The 12,946-nt window shown below is 43.3% G+C and overlaps 1 protein-coding gene across 4 annotated transcripts in view; it reads left to right on the top strand.

Annotated features, from left to right (window-relative positions):
- Positions 1–1,374: 1,374 nt before the first annotated feature.
- The window catches only part of MBP (myelin basic protein), a 111,201-nt gene continuing 99,629 nt past the window's right edge, over positions 1,375–12,946 (top strand). Inside the window, exon 1 of one of the 4 annotated variants that reach the window (XM_027451879.3) lies at positions 1,375–1,619. The gene's annotated coding sequence lies outside the window, so the exon portion shown is untranslated. Of the gene's footprint in view, positions 1,620–1,784; positions 2,138–12,946 lie in introns of those variants that run through there. The other 3 variants (XM_027451882.3, XM_027451880.3, XM_072034844.1) reach the window with 3 other exon arrangements.

The following is a 12,946-nucleotide window of genomic DNA, read 5'->3' as shown; positions in this document are numbered from 1 at the left end:
AGCGGTATTTTTCACAAGTGAAGGAATGTGGAGAAAGAGAGTGACTCAAAGCAGTACTGTCTGTACTCTAAATAGAAATTTCCAAGACTTTGAAGTGCTTGTACTGGTGATATTCCATCTATTCTTTTCCTCTGCAATCCTTCTTTCCATCTGTGATCTTTTCTATCTCGCACTTCAGTGTTTTATCTTCAGACTCTCTATGGTAGTCTTCATATTTATAATAAAGGCTCACATTGGAAACTTCTCACTAAGAGGAATTGCTTGTGGGATGCTCCTTTCATACAATGGAAATGTTTATCTAAATAACTGCTTATCTGTAAGATCATACAGTTTATAAAGCAGCTCAAAATATTTTCTTAAACCTCCTCCATCTTCAAAGATGAATAGCAACCCCCAAAAGATTTACATATTGTGGAGTCAGTGGGTAGTTGACATAATAACTCTCCATCTGTTGAGGTTTAAATATGAGGCACTTGACAGGTGCAACAGATAAGTACAGAAATTGCCAATGAACCTTCTAAATAAAGCAACTTCTTCAAAAAAATCTATAAATTTACTTCCTATTTTTGCATAAGTAATGATAATAATTAAAATCACATTTGAACAGGATGGAAACTATTATTTGCCCCAAACATCTGTATGTGTGATTGGCTCTCCCCAAACTCGGATGAAATGTAAAGGGCTGTTCTCTTCCCCTGAAATATCACCCTGACCATTCATGCTTCTGAGCTTCTCCCCATAAATGTGGCCTAAGTTTGTGCGCCTGAGGCTAATGTAACACCATGCCATGGGACAGCAGAAGCACACCTGGCACTGCCAGGCCTGCCTTACAACCGTGAGGACTGGTGAGCCAGTGACTTACGCCAACGGCCTCAGACTGACCAGGGGTTACTCACACTTGCTGGCACACGATTTTGGGACTAAAACAGCTGTGTTCTTTTGGGTTTTAGTTTGGGTTTTTGGCGGTGGTGGTGGCTGTTTGTGGCTTTTTGTTTTGTTTTGTTATTTCCACTTTTATTATAACACCGTTAGGCCGCGTGTTGCTGGCGAGCTGCTGGCTAGGGTCTGTCAGACCTGAGGGGGCCACCGCCGTTTGCCTCCCTGTCCCCTTCCCCTCCCACCCCCGCGGCGGGCACCCCCTGAAAAACCACCTGATGGCCCGCACCCCCAAATCTCGCCCCCTTCTCCCCGAATCGACCCGGGGACTCCATCCGAGGGGCTCCTTCGCCCCACGGGTGTCGTTGCCCCGGGCGGAGCGGGCAGAGCCTCCCGGCCGGCCCCCCGGGCGGGGTGCGGGCACGGCGCTGCCCCAGCCGCCGCTTCTTCCTGGTTCGGGGCCGCCGTGCGCGGAGGGGGGGGGCGGCGGGCGGCCGGCACCTCGGGCACGGGCACCGGGGGCGGCTTTGCGAAGGGGGAGCCTCGCCGGCCACCCGCAGGCGAGACCGGGCGGGACGAGGAGGAAGAGAAGCGGGCGGGAGCCGCACGCCCCCGGGGCGCGGCGCGGCTCGGCTCGGCTCGGAGGTCGCCCCACTCGCCCCTGCGGCTGCCCGGGAGCAGGCTGCCCCCCGCACCTCGGCGGATGCTGCACGCAGTCCCCGGAGCACCGGGAGGAGACGCCGGTGCGTTGCCGTTTTACGCTTTTGCTTTTATTTATCTTTTTTATTTTCCTTCCTGGCGGGGAGGGGAGCGGGGAGGGGGGACGGGACTCCGCCGCGGTGCTGCGCTGCGGGGAAGGAGGAGGAGGAGGAGGTGGTGGTGGTTCCCCGCGGGGGGGAGGCAGCGTTTGGGCGCGCTCCTCTTCCTCGCTGCCGTGTGCCCCGCGTCCCTCCTCCTCCTCCTCCTGCTCCTCCTGCCCAGCGGGGCTCGGAGGAGGAGCGGGCGGCGCTGCGGGACACCTGGAGCGGAGCACAGGTGGCTCGGCCACAGGCAGGCGGCGGCAGGTGGCCTCCGGGCTCCTTCCTCCACCTCCTCCTCCTCCTCCTCCTCCTCGCCATTCCGCCGGCGGGACAGGTACGCGCGGCCGGGAGCAGCCCGGTAGCGATCGGCGGGGCACGACCGCCCCGACACCCGCTGCACATACACTAATCCTGGCTCGGGGAGCTGGGGGACGGGGCCGGCGGCGGCTGGAGGCCCTCAGGTCGGTACCGTGGGGGGTTCCGCTTTCACATCGTGGCCGCGCGCGGAGTTTTTAGAGCAAAACCCGGCGAACTTCTGCTTTTCACGCCAGCCTCGCTGCGCGGCCGGGCGCCCCAGGGCGGCTCAGGAGCGGGGCAGGCGCTGGCCCCGCCGCCGCCCCCAGGGCGGGTCTGGCCCCGGCACCCCCGGTCCCGGCCAGGGCTGCCCGTGGAGTTTGAGGGGACGGGGACCGGGGACAGGGACCGGGGCCGCGGTGTCTGCACGGTGCCGCTTCCCTCCCGGCTCCTTTCAGCGCCCCCGGGGCTGGGCCTGCGCCCGGCCTCTCCCTCGCCGGCAGATCTCTCGCCCTTCTGCTTTATTTTCATATTTTAATCGCTTATCTGCAGCTGCCGTGCCTTTAGTGCGTGTCTCCGGGTGTGCTCGGACCGTGCGATCTTTTTTTGTGCGCGTGGATTTTGACAGTGTTTAAAATAACTCTGAGTCTATGGTGTCGCCGAGCTGTGGGGTCAGCAAAGACTGTGGTTTTAGGGTACGTTTTTATTATTGTTTCTATTATTATTTCGTGGGGACTTTTGGAAAATCGCTGCACGGTTTTTCCTGGAAAGAATGTAACCATGTATCTTTGTGGTTTTAAATAGGTCGCTCACGACAGTGTTTCCTGTGAGCATCAAATTTATCCCTCGGTATATCAGGTGCTACATTTGGAAAGTGGTTGGTTTTTATAAAAGTACCAGGAAACTGTGAAAGTAAAAGGTATAATAAAATAAGAAGATTTGAAAATGCAAGAGACTATTGCCAAGGAACCAAAGCTTTCCCTCTTTCCAGTAGGACCACAACAAAATCTCAGGTGATTAGGGCTGACACAGTGTATGTTGCGCTTCGTAATTTTTATTGTATCCAGTGCTTCTTTCTAAAATGCTGAGTTTCTACGTATAATTCATGTCTATAGAGCATTACTAGTTCACAGATATGTAGAAGTTAAACAGTGACCTGTGAGTGATTGTGTATGAAGGCTTGAAATCCCTGGCTGGAAGGATGACGAAGTGCTCCCTGTCATTCAAGGTAAATAATAACAGAGCAGGAGAACGGTCTTGTTTTACCTTAATGATTTGTTGATTACTGTTGGCAGCTGAGCAGGAAACAGACTTGGATGGTCTTAGAGCAGTTAATGATGACTGCTATGAGCCTGTCAAAGCACTCAAGCATCATGGATTATACATAATTTTCCTATTCTACATCGGCTCTGCCTGTATGCGTTTAAAATTGTTCTGAAGAGCACCCATGAGAACATTAAAAATACCATGCCAGGGTGTAGCAGAGCTTCTGTAGGCAGGTGCCTACAACAAGAAGGCTGTGCTTGGTTGGGCTTTGCCATGATGCTCCCCTTCAGGGCCCTGACCGGGCACCTGTGGATGAAGGATTCCCTCGTGTTGAAGTCTTGCTTTTGTGTTTGACTGACAGGGTGTTTTTTTCTTTGATTTTCTACAGTAGCTTTTGAACTCATGTAAGATTCCAGTAAGAGAGTAGAAAGGTACCTGAGGAAGTAGGTAACCAGATGGACACCTTTATAGATGTTATCAATTGCTAATGAGACAGATGAAAGTCAATTTCTAGCTTTTAAAAGCCAGTGCATAGAATAGAAGTTGCATTAATGAATATTAACGTACCAAGTAAGGTTTATGCATTAGGCTCTGAAGTAATCCATCTTAGATAAAGCTTGGTATTTATAACACACATGCACACACACACACACACACCAAAAAAAAAAAAAATTATGCTCTTCTAATACTTCCTAATGAAATGGATTCAAATTCATTTTCACCGAGCTGGGAGAAAGCAGTGAATAAAATGTAAAGTTTCATTCTCTTCACTGGATTTATGTTAACTAGACAATTAATAACAGAAATTGAGTATTCATGCCATATTTACACCATGCTGTACAATTAAAAATAAAAAAGTATACAACCTCTCAAAGCCCCAGATCTGCAATGATAAGTGGGAATAGAGTAGTGAATGTTAATGACGTGACTGATCTTTGTCACAGTGATAAGGTCTGGCCCACCGCAGTCCGTTTGCTTGATGATAGAGATTTCAGTATGTTCCTTTTAACATTTTCACGAACACACAGCATTAAACAGCTAAAAATATGAAACAGTTTTCAAGACAAAATTGTTTTTGCATTGGGCTTTATTTCTCATAAACTTAATTCCCATGCAATGCTTGTACTTCTAATCACTTGAGGCCTTGCATCCTCTTTACAGACAAGATATCCTGCATGTGCTGAGAAGCACTATGTCTGCTTTCAAGGCATGGTACCAACCAAGGCTTGATGCTGGGCACCTCATGAATCAGTAGTAGAAGTGGGACAGGCTTCCAGTTCTATCCAGCTCGTAGAGTTTGAGAAGATGCATGTTTGTGATATGTTGGATTAAAAGTGAAATGTGGAATGGTAATGGTAGGATCAGGCAACTTGTCCCAGGGGAATGCCAATGATCTCTTTCAGTGTTGCTGGGAGAAACACAGAATTTGGAAAATTGGTGCTTGAGTCTCAGTATTGCTGCATATGCACAAATTTCCTGTTTATTCTTTTTGTGATGTTTTTATTCAGTACTCTATATAAATTATTCATATGGCTGAAATAGCCACTTCAGTTATTTATTCCATCAAATAGAACATATCATTATAGTTTAGGCTCTAATTACTCTGCTACATGATTGTTATGACTAACGAAACACTTTCATTATAAACTGTTGAGAGAATACAGATTAAACTGAAACCCACATCTCATACTTGCAGCATAAATAGCAAAAGTTCTAAGTGTTCAAATTATTAGATTTTGGTTGAGGGAGGTGATTCTCTTCCTCTACTCCAATCTCGTGAGACCCTATCTGGAGTACTGTGTTCAGTTCTGGGGTCCTCAGCACAAGAAGGATGTGGAAGTACTAGAACGAGTCCAGAGGAGGGCCTTGAGGGTGATCACGGGGCTGGAGCACCTAACCTATGAAGACAAGCTGGGGGAGTTGGGGTTGTTCAGCCTGGAGAAGAGAAAGCTCCAGGGAGATCTTACCCTTTAGGCCTTCCAGTGCCTAAAGGGAGACTACAGGACAGCTGGGGAGGGACTCTCTGTCAGGGAGTGTAGGGATAGGACAAGGCATAATGGCTTTAAACTAAAAGAGGGTAGGTTTAGGTTAGATTTAAGGAGGAAATTCTTTAATCTGAGGGTGGTGAAGCACTGGCAAAGGTTGCCCAGAGAAGCTGTGGATGCCCCATCCCTGGAGGTGCTCAAGGCCAGGCTAGATGGGGCTTTGGGCAACCTGGTCTGGTGGGAGGTGTCCCTGCCCATGGCAGGGGGTTGGAACTGGATGGGCTTTAAGGTCCCTTCCAGCCCAAACCATTCTGTGATTCTATGATTTGCTATCCATTTTCTGTTAACTTCTTAACTGCCAGAAGGAAGTGATATGGAAATAGATGAGTGCTCATATATAGGAATGTAAACAATTTGATTCAAATTTTTACTTGCTGGAACTAAATGGGTTTAACCTAGATGAAAACATAATGATTTTTTGACATTCAACAAATTGCAGTGAGGGCCATTGTGGATGAAATCTATTATTCCTTGCCCTAAGTGCTGAAAGCCTAGCCAGTGTTTAATGGGGGAGGAGTCTGGAAAGTTTGCAGTCCGATCTTGCATGAACAGATTAAAGGGTAGCACAGTCTTCTGGATCACTGCTGAGGTGCCCAGTCCTGTGGTGTTTAATTACCTGGGCAATTTTTCTCTCAGGCAAGCTGTCACATTGGAGCTGTGAAGCATGTTTGTTGTGGTGAGGCTCTCACTTAGTAAAGGACACCAGTGATGAGCAGTGGTAGGTGAGGAATGTTTAGATGCAGCTTTGAGTACAGCCAGTTGATACTGCTCTATAAAACAGGAGTGTGTCTGGTTTCTTTAAAACACTCTGTTGAAGATGGAAAGTGTAAAAGCCATTAGGTATCCAGAACTCTTAGGTGCTTCCAAGAAAAAGAAAAAAAAAAATCAGCAGGACACTGCCATTTCTGAAGAGGCCTAGATTTTTAGGTATAAGATAAAAGTACCAAGCAATGGAAGAAGAATCAGAAAAGGGAAAAGAAAGAAAAAGAGCTTTAGGGCTCCACTGCTCAAATAATTTATACAACTGGAGTTTCAGGCAGATAACACTGGAATCCTGTACTTTATTTGCTTATTACTTGCATTAATACCCATTTTCAGGGGCACCCAGCCTTCTGCAAAACTGCTTAATTTGAGCCTAATTAGATAGCAAGTGTAAAATAAACAAGTTAGTCTCTGAGAGAGTGATCCAGTTGCTACTGATGCCAAAGGCAGCGGCTGACTTCAGTGGTGATTACATTCTTACTGTATTCCTCTAGCCTTCAGTCCTAGTTCTGGGTCTGATTGTGCTAATCGCTCTGCAGGAAGATCGCTCCCACCCCGATGAGACAATGAGCGAATGCTGCTTTTGAGCTGAAGGAGCCCTGTATAGTGATCCAGATCAGGTTGTAAATTAAAATGACAAAATTGAAATCTAGTTCCCTAGGGATTTTACAAACCAAAAAATTTAGACAAAATGTTCTTAGTTATGCTAAGCACTGTGAGAATTAGCAGTGGTTGAAGAGAGTTGCATGAAACTTTACGAGCAGCTCTTCCCCAATCAGGCAATGACAGTACCTGAGCTTCTGTACTCGGTGACGCTAAATAAAGGGTCTGCCACATACACTATTTTGGATTTCCTTTACTTAGTTATCTCATTCAAATCAGTAGGGATTTTTCTGTTTCTCTGGTTATTTTCATGTATTAGTCGTACATAAAGAAGTTGCTCTCTCCTACCATCTAATCACCACTCAAATACCAAACATAATCCGTGTTGAATCCTTGTGTCAGATGGGTTTTTGGATATAGTAGTAAACAATTTTGAGGTCAGTTACACAGCTGATACATAGCAATTGCATTAACTTTTCCAAAGAACAAATTGTACTCATGTTTTTCTGACTTTTTCCAGCTGTTTTTAGAGTTTGTTTTTTTTTTTTTTCTTGATGTCCAGGGGATACCAGTAACCCCCATCTGCATTTGCTACATCTCATCTTCTTTATTGAGAGGTTTGCAGGGACTGAGCCTTCTGTGAAGGGTTGATCGTGCTAAGTTTAACTTTTCTGTAGAAATCGATATACAACCTGCAACTGTATTCTCTAAGAGACTCATTATCAATTGAGAACAACTTTTTCTGGCTAAAGAATTTCTGGTACTTAAACAATTCCCAAGAGTAATATTTGGATTAAAACATTCTGTGTTTCTCTCATTCAGAAGAAAATGGAGAGGGGAAAAAAAAAAAAAAAGCTTAAAATGCTCATTTAAAAGTACTCAGAGAAGTTCTTGGTTAATATAAAATGGGATCATTCCTTTGAGTCTCCTGGCAGTTACTGAAATCCCAGCTCTGCTGCTTGGAATAGCTGTAAGTCTTGGACATATCCCAGGAAAGCCCACACAAAGGGCAAGTGAGAGGAAAAAATAACGAGAAATAACATGGAAATTTCCAGCCATTTTTTTTTCTTTCATTCTGAAATGATTTTGAAATAACTCAGTAGTGAAGTTAGTTTTCTAAATCTTTACTTCGCCATTGATTTTTTTTTTTTTTTTTTTTTTTTTTTTTTTTCCTGGAGCTTTAGAGAAATCTTTCAAAGGGGAAAAACAAGCAAAGTAATAAATCTGAAATGATTGATCAAATCAGAGACTCTACTTCTCCCTCTCCTCTCGGAAACACACGGTGACTGAAGTACAAAAATGTCTTTTTCCATTTTATTTCAGCCATTTCAGATCATACCAGCTGTACTAGGTTTGTTTTGCACATTGGAAAGAAAGTCAGATTTTATTTATTTATTAAATTTTGTTCCAATAAACATAAAATTTCTCAGTTTATCATTTTAATTCTTAAGTGTTTAATTTCTTAAACACTTCAGGAAAGCTTTAACATCTGGGAAATTTTAACTTCAAGCCTTTCCATTACAGATTGGCGAAACTAAGAACTGAGGGAACCTAGCATCTAACTACTATTATTTTAAAGTGAAAACAGAAGGGAAAACAAAATCAAAGCAAATATATACCAACAGATATTCCTAAAATTAATTGAGATGTATTATATTTTTTTTATTGGTACCTGGTGTATTTGGCTTCTGCTTAAGAATTTTGGTTCATGTGAGCTTTGGATCATGTGTGAAAAGGTTTGTTCTTTGCCTGCTTATTTAGAAATCAAAATTCAGGTGAAACAATGTAGTTGGACGAGTTATAGCCATCTTTGGAATTCAGCAACTTGAAGAAAGAGGCTTGGCAGTGTGAGAGATCATTACTAATAGTCACCCATAAAGCTGTTCTTTTATTTCCTTTTCTGCTTACGCATTGTGTACAACCTTTTTACTCGGTCTTAGTTTGCTTTTAATCCTTGACTTTCTGAAGGAGATTTTTCAAGAGTAAAGGAGGGGCAACATTGCTATCAAGGACAATAATATGTTCTCAGCACTTGGCTATATTTTTCAGTTGGTTTTCTTGATTGTGGTCTTGTGAATACAGGCAAGACCAGGAAAAGTAATTGTTATTTGCAATAGAGTATATTTGATTAAGGATTTGTATAATGCAAGATTAGCCTGTCATCTTAATGAGAATATATCTGTACTCCAAAGATTCAGAAACCCCTGAGATATACCTATTACATAGCTGTCAGTGCCCTGATGATTTTTTTTTTTCCCAGTTACAAATTGAACCATGACAGTGTGGCCTTTTCCAGATAGAAAGCATCACTCTGTTTGCGTATCCAAAGGTCTTTCAGAGGCCACTGTGTAGCTGCTGCTTCTGTTGGGCCCAGGGATCTGCCATCTTTCTGGGTGTGGAATTGCCAAGGTGTGCTGTGGTGGTAAGAAGCCAGCTCCGAGGTAGGTTTATCTGGGGATATGTGGCTCTTTGCTGTAAAAGTGTCAGAGAAAAATCAGTTTTCGATGTAATGATAACTTCAGAGCCCAAAGGACTGTTGTTCTGTACCTTCTACTTACTATTTACACGCAATGTATTCTCTGCTAGATAAGACTCCACTGAAGTAATGTGGAACAGCTTCTCTTCCAAGGATGTTTTAAAGCAAAGTAAGTTGAAAGTGCTATCTCCACAGCTCTTGTGGGAAGGCTGGCATATGTAACAGCAGTTCACTCTTATCTAGCCAGATGCAGATTATTAAATATTATCTTGGCCAACATTAGCATCTGGTATTCCAGACACACCACTGAAGCATAAATTAATGCTGATTGAATATGTTCAATGGTAGAGGTGATCTTTGATATATCCTCAAGTTTTCTTCCTTGCCAACCCTTCAGTTTGACTTTCGTCTTGTCTGCTACATCTGACCAAATCTCACTCATTCTGCAGTCTGCACACAACCTGGGTTAGCATCATGGTGAAGGCGCAGTCTATATATTATTTATTTTTTTTATGCTGCAATTCTGTAAATCCCTGTGACAGCCACTATTGTCCTTAAATCTGTGTGTAAACCCGAGTGTCACAGGCAAGCTTACAGCCAGTTTCTTCTGACTAATATACTCAGAATTTCTGCTGCCTTCCCATGGTACCAACTCCCAGGAAGTGTTCTGGAGTTTGTGACAAATTCTTTGAGTAACCTGGACTCTCAGCTCATCTGAAAAGAGACTCATCAGCTCCTGGGATCAAGGTCCACATCATCTCACAGTTAATAGCAAAACATTGCTTTGTGATGCTGTGTAATGTATTGTAATGCTTTTCACTTATCCTTCTCCATCATTGTTATTTCCCAGATATCAACATCCTTCTTTCCTTAGGAGCTTAAAAAAAATAAATAAACCAGTTAGTCCTTAGTTTAACCCTTTTGTCAAATTTTGTTCATTCTCAGGGGGAAAAGTAGTTCTGGAATATCACCTGAAAAGCTAGCATATGCAGAGCCTGCAGTGATTAAAGTGAAATTATATATTTGTCCTTTGAGGACAATATATAATACTGTCCCCTCTTTGAGGGTCAAATATATAATTACGAAGGTACGGATGGAATTATGGATTTGTGTGCATGTGCTGGTTTTTGCATGTGAAGGACAGCTTCACAACTCTGTACAGAAAGGAGCAGTTACAGTGAAAGCTACAGCAGCAAAGACTGAAGTCAGAACAAGGAAAACAACTGGATGAGTTTTTTGATAGATCTGTGGTACAGGATAAAATACTAGTGAAATACAGAGAAGGAACTTTGGAGACTGACTTGTCCCTCAAAGCTGTGTCCATTAAAAACGATAGCATTATAATCTGAAACTTTCTGACCCTTAGTCATTGTTTTGCATTCATGTTGTTTTGACAGCTCTCACCATTCTAGAGTACTAAAATAGGAGCAGAAAACAGAATCTAAAATACTAAAATCTGCCACCAGGTTATACAGCAGTCCAATTTGAGTTTGGATCTTTAGTTGAGCGATCACTCTAAAGTGCTGAGCAATTTGATTCCAGGCATTTTCATCTCTAAGTTGCTGAAGTGAAATGGGGTGGGGTGTGGAACAGGATGGGACAAAACCCCCTCAGGCAAAGCAAACCTGTGCCTGAAAGGCAGACCAAGAGATGATGATGAACTAAAGTGGAAATAGTCTCTTTATTATTATAGTTGCATAGAGTGCTTCATGTATCAGAAAAAAATGGCAATATTGAAGATGTGCAGAGCATCTTCATATTTCCAAAGTCACTCTTAGTGTTAACTGCCCTTATATTTTTCTAAAAGCAGAAAGAAAACAGAAGTGATGTTTTATTCATGCTTGTTTTTTGGCTTAGAATATGTGCTCAAGTAATTGGGACAGACTTGGAGGAAAACACTTATAATTATCATTTACTTTGGCTCTCATTGGACCTTTTACTCTTGGACTTTTTCCCCAGATGGTGAAAGCTAATTGTGTCAAGGGGTTTCTTGGTAGCCAGAGTGTGTAGTCTGTAAAAATATAAACTCCCTGGCTTGGCTTTTGTAATCTTTTATATGCACTACTACTTTGTCCTGGCTTGTTGCAGAATCTTATGTTTAGCTCTCTTCCAGCATAGCTTTCATCAGCACGGTCTGAATCAGCACAGTTTGCCTGGAGGGCAAGCAATCATTTGGCTTGGGTTATGTTTTGCAGAAAAACATTCTTGTCCAATGGAAAAGAACCTCTAATGGGGTCACATGGGAAAGTTGTTGTTGTTAAGGGAATTTTAGGAGGTGCTCTTCGGCTGAATGCAGGATATTGAGAAGTTCATCTTAAATTTTGGCTGACTTGTACAGCGGGTTGCAAAATGTTCTTTTCTCCTCCTGCGGTAAAAAGTGAAAATGCAACGTGAAGAAAATTGGTTCTAAATAAAGGCTGAAACTTGTAGCTACAAGTCATAATTCTGTGCACCCCTGGAAAGCATGCAAAAGGCTGAAGAATACTTTTCATTACTTCTAATTGGCCTCTTATTGTAAACTGTTTATAAACTTCATCCCTTTGTGAGTAATATTTTTCCAACAGCTAAGCTGTAGCGAGAAGACTGAAACATGCCTACCACAAATGGCGTGTAGCAATGACAGCAGTGTGCTCCTTCCTTTCTGCAGCTGTCTTGTAACGTGCTATCAGCATATTCAGAGTTCTTATCTGCAGTTTACACCCTACCATAAGGAACAGTTGTATCTGCCATGAGGTGTGTATTTTACCTGTAGTATTTTCTTTATAATTATTAGTAGTATAATATTTATTTATTTATTTATTTTTTTCTCCTGTAACTGCAGTGCTGCTCTGTGAATTTTGTGCTAATTGTGGCTAAGGTTGTTCAGTTTTCCTGGCTCAGGGAGGAACAGGACATGTTCTGATGACTGAAATACATGCTTACATGCAGTTTCTGTGATCTGTATAATGGCATAAAACTTAGGACAGTGAAGGATTTCGATTTACTGCTTGCACATAGCTCATTTGTACAGCAAATTCTTGTCATCTTCGCTGCATTGTGCCTAAATGTGCATGCTCCGTGTCACATGTTCACAAAAGTCCAGCACAGATTTGCAGGCTTGTTCAGTTAGAAGAGACCTGAAGAAGTGTTGGACCATCCTCCCGTCCGAAGCAGGGTCAGGTAAGGGGTCAGGCCAAGCTCCTTAGGGCTTTGTTGGGCTGGGGCTAGGAAAACTCCAAGAGCACAGAACAACGTGGTTGTCCAGCTGCAGCTGACTGAGACACGGGATGGGGCACCTGCGTCTTGGGAATGTGATGATGGGTGTACCGGGACTTCATGTGGCCTGGGGAAACGTGCTTGTTGGGAACAGGATGTTGCTGCTACAGTGATTCCTACTCCTCGTGCGTGAGTAATTTGCAAGAAAGGAACGTGGCAGCAGAAGTGACAGTAAGTTTAACTGTTATATTGGTTTGGACTGCTTGCAGTCAGTGGTCTTTGGCTTGGATTCTCTTCTTTGTTGGTTTAGTTCCATAATCTTGCCATTAGGTTGATAATAGGAAGAAATGCATGTATATGTGTCAGGGAGAGGATTTGTGAAAGTCTTTATTTGCATTCTAATAGATGTTTAAAACTTCACCAGTCATGTGGGACTTTTTTCTTTTACTCACCATTTGATATTCCCTTATTACTCATAACTTGCCAGGTGATCTTTGGAAAACACCAGCCAACCTCACATGTTGCAAGACCTACAGTAAAACTGAGACTCACTTGATTCAACTCTAGTAAGAAGCAGACAGTTTTAGCCTGACTGTATGGTGCTGAGCACTGAGTTCATGACAGTTTAT

This window comes from Anas platyrhynchos, chromosome 2 (genome assembly GCF_047663525.1).
Source record: "Anas platyrhynchos isolate ZD024472 breed Pekin duck chromosome 2, IASCAAS_PekinDuck_T2T, whole genome shotgun sequence".
Classification (NCBI taxonomy): Eukaryota; Metazoa; Chordata; class Aves; order Anseriformes; family Anatidae; genus Anas; species Anas platyrhynchos.
Note: the sequence above shows the minus strand (reverse complement) of the source record. Positions and strands in the feature narration are given on the sequence as shown.